Below are 3,497 nucleotides of genomic sequence, written 5' to 3'. Positions count from 1 at the left end.
CACACACACACACACACACACACACACACACACACACACACACACACACAGGACTAGAGATGTTAGTCATTTCACTTACTATCATTGATATGTTGTCAGGTATGTACCATAAAAAAGTCTATGGATAGTCTACTACATTCATGTTTCCTTTCGTGGAATTTGAATATTTTTTTTAGAAAGTCTGAGCAGGTGAAATGGCTGTCTAGGTAATGCTGATTGCTACAAAGCCTGACAAACTGAGTTCAAGCCACGTAGTAGAAAGAATGAATTCCTGTAGGTTGTTTTCTACTTGTATGTTGTGGTACACACACACACACACACACACACACACACACACTCTCTCTCTCTCTCTCTCTCACACTCACACACACTCACACACACACACACACAGACCTTGTTTAGTCTATAATTTTCTGCTTAAAAATTCTATAATCTTAAAATACAGCAGTTGAGGTGAAAGCCTCAAACACAAACCACTAAAAAAAAAAAAAAAAAGAGTTAAGAAAAACAGGTCATCTTGTGACAACTCTGGACTTGCCATTTTACCTATAACGTACAAAGGGATGCTTATAAATTCTCTTTGGACACTGAGGCTGCCAAATGTGAAATTTAGAATGATGGAATTTCCATCATGACTGAGCTGAACGTAATTCTTCAGCAAAGGAGAAAAATGGGTCTCCAATAGGAAAGAAATGTAATGAAGGCTGTTCCTCAAGGTGGCCACAGCACATGGGTGCTCGGATAGTTACTGTCAAGTGCAACTCAAAGGCTACAGTGATGACTTTTATACGAGTATAAGATGAAAACCTGTCAAAAATTTTATTGAACGTTTGGACAAGTAAGGGAATAAGATGGTAAGATTAGCTTCAAAACAGTTTGATAAAAATAAATGTCAGGATATACTTAGATTATAGATTTTAAAAGTGGGTAAAATACTTGGTAGTACTACCATTGTCTTTAAAATAGGTTAAAATAGTTTATAATACAATGCAAAGAGCCCAACAATGCTGCTGGATATTGTTTTCTCCAATGAGCAGAAATACAGCAATTAACACATAGTTCCATCTGGTCTAGTCTCTAACTTAAAAGAGAAATGAATGGCAGAGCACAGACAGCACATTCTAAGTTCTCATTCAATGTGGTCTTACTACCCAAGGACCACTAGGAGCTGGACACACTCCTCTTTTTATTTACATACTTGGATATTCCCTCAATAGTCCCAATATCTTGATGATGAATAATTCACAGAGAAATATTTCTTGGTTTTTAAGGAGACTTCCTGTGCTCTGTTCTTAATGAATTACTCATATACAGGAAAAGTTAAGATTTAACTCTGTGAGTACTGGACAAACACTGAACCCAGAAAATCCACGTGTGTGAGAAAATGTCTCTGTGCAAATGAAGATAAGTGTTTCAGAGTTCCCTGTTATTTGCTTTTCTCCACAACTTTAAAGAGTCAAGTTTTAAACTTTTAAGCTTTTTGCTTGGCAGTACATTTTCATTTTGATGAATTTCTTTTTTTTTTTTTTTCTTCTCTTGGGGCTCCCACATCTGTTAAGGGTCCTTGGCTTGTAGTTGTTTCTGGAGACAGAATGCAAGAGGTACAAGATCAGTTTTCCTTGTTCTTTAATGATAGATGAGGTTTCCATCTCGAGAATCAGCTATCCTGTAAGAGAGCTAATTATTCAAAGTTCTGCATAAAATAACTCGCATAATGCAATGAAAGTCCTTCCAAGTTTCTTGCTGGATCCTGAGGACAATGGAGCAGCCTTCCTGACAGACACTACAGTATTCCAGCAGGAACCCCAGCTGCTGCTCCTGAGTTACTCTACCCAGTCCTGTGCTGTTGGCTTCCTTTACTAGACCTTGGGCTGATTCTGGTTTTGCTTAAGAACTGAAATGATTCCTTTCAATGCTGCTACCAAGGGAAGCAGATACTATTTTAGTCTTTAAATTAATTAGCTGGAGGTGTTGCTCAGTGGGTATGTGTGTTCTTAGCATGAGTAAACCTCTAGTTAGATTCTGAGGATTAACCTTCAACACTCCTCCTCCCCCAAACCAAACAGCACAAAAAATACAAACAAATGGAAACTATCCTTATATGGCAGCCTGTAAAATTGTTTCCATGGTGACCACAGAAGGGTAGCTATATCTAATCTCTAAGCCTTCAGACAAACAAGAAAAAGGAGCAGAAAGAACCCACTGATTAAGATTGAATAGTTGTGATGATTTTTTTCCAGTAACCAAAAATATAAGATAGAGAAAAAAATTGTTTTCAGTGTCTATATTTCATTTCCTTTTTCCCTGAAAAAACACCTGGACCAAAGCAATTTCTAATTAAATGATAAATACCAAAGTGCAAAAGAACCTCTTCCAAAGGTGACTAAAATTGGTGGGTAATCTTTTGTAGCAATGTCTCAATATGATATACCTCTGAACTTTAAGTATTATTTCTGTATGGTATCCTAAAACTATGTTATATGTTGTGAGCTAAAATTTGGAAAGATATATGTTAAAATAAAAACTCTCCAAAATAAATTTATGCTTTATTAACTTTATAAATATAAACTAAATAAAATATTCTCATAGATGTATCCTCAACTAAATTCATGGAGTAAAATAGTATGTATATTTATTTTACATGAAAAGTAACTGAGATTTAAACATAATGTGCATAGTGAAAGTCAAGCTGCTTGCTGATTCTAGCTTTAACAGAAAGGTGATAACATTTTTATTTTCCAAAGAAGATAAATTTCTTAGGCTTGACTAAAAATAGAATTTAATTTTCTATTAGCCAAAAATAAATTACATTTCTAATCATATTCTGTCTGTGAAATCATTGCACCTCATATAATCAAGTTGTTGTTGCTGTGTCCTAACCTCAGTTTTGTACAGCTATGCATGATTTATAAAGGTAGACTCAAAATATTCATACCTTCTTGCCAATGTTTGTGATTATATTAACAATATTATGGCTTTGATAATAGAACTTCACTTAAGTATTTTTGTAATATTGTTTTGTGCTGTTGTTCATTCATTACATGATCAACAGACGCTGCATTTTAACAAGATTTCTAAGTTCATTCAATTCTGGGAAACTGTTATAGGAGACCCAGATTCTCTCTTTCTTGCCTGGTTAAGAGCATTGATTATTGTTCCAAAGGTCCCGATTTCAAATCCCAGCAATCACATGGTGGCACACAACCATTCATAATGAGATCTGGCGCCCTCTTCTTGTGTGTCTGCAGATAGCTATAGTGTACTTACATATAATAATAAATAAATCCTTTAAAAAAAAAAGGAAGTCTAGATGCAGTAAAAAGTGTCTAGACTCAGACTGGCTCACCTGCCTTCTTGCTGTTTTTATGAACAGATTCAGCACACTCCTTAGTGCTTGGAGACTGGAATGCTATTTTTCAGGAGTACATGATGGATATTTTGTTATCATTCAGATGAGTGTTCATGTGATCTCATTGGTACAATGAGCCTTTGATACC

This window comes from Mus caroli, chromosome 3 (genome assembly GCF_900094665.2).
Source record: "Mus caroli chromosome 3, CAROLI_EIJ_v1.1, whole genome shotgun sequence".
Lineage (NCBI taxonomy): Eukaryota > Metazoa > Chordata > Mammalia > Rodentia > Muridae > Mus > Mus caroli.
This window is presented reverse-complemented; position numbering follows the sequence as displayed.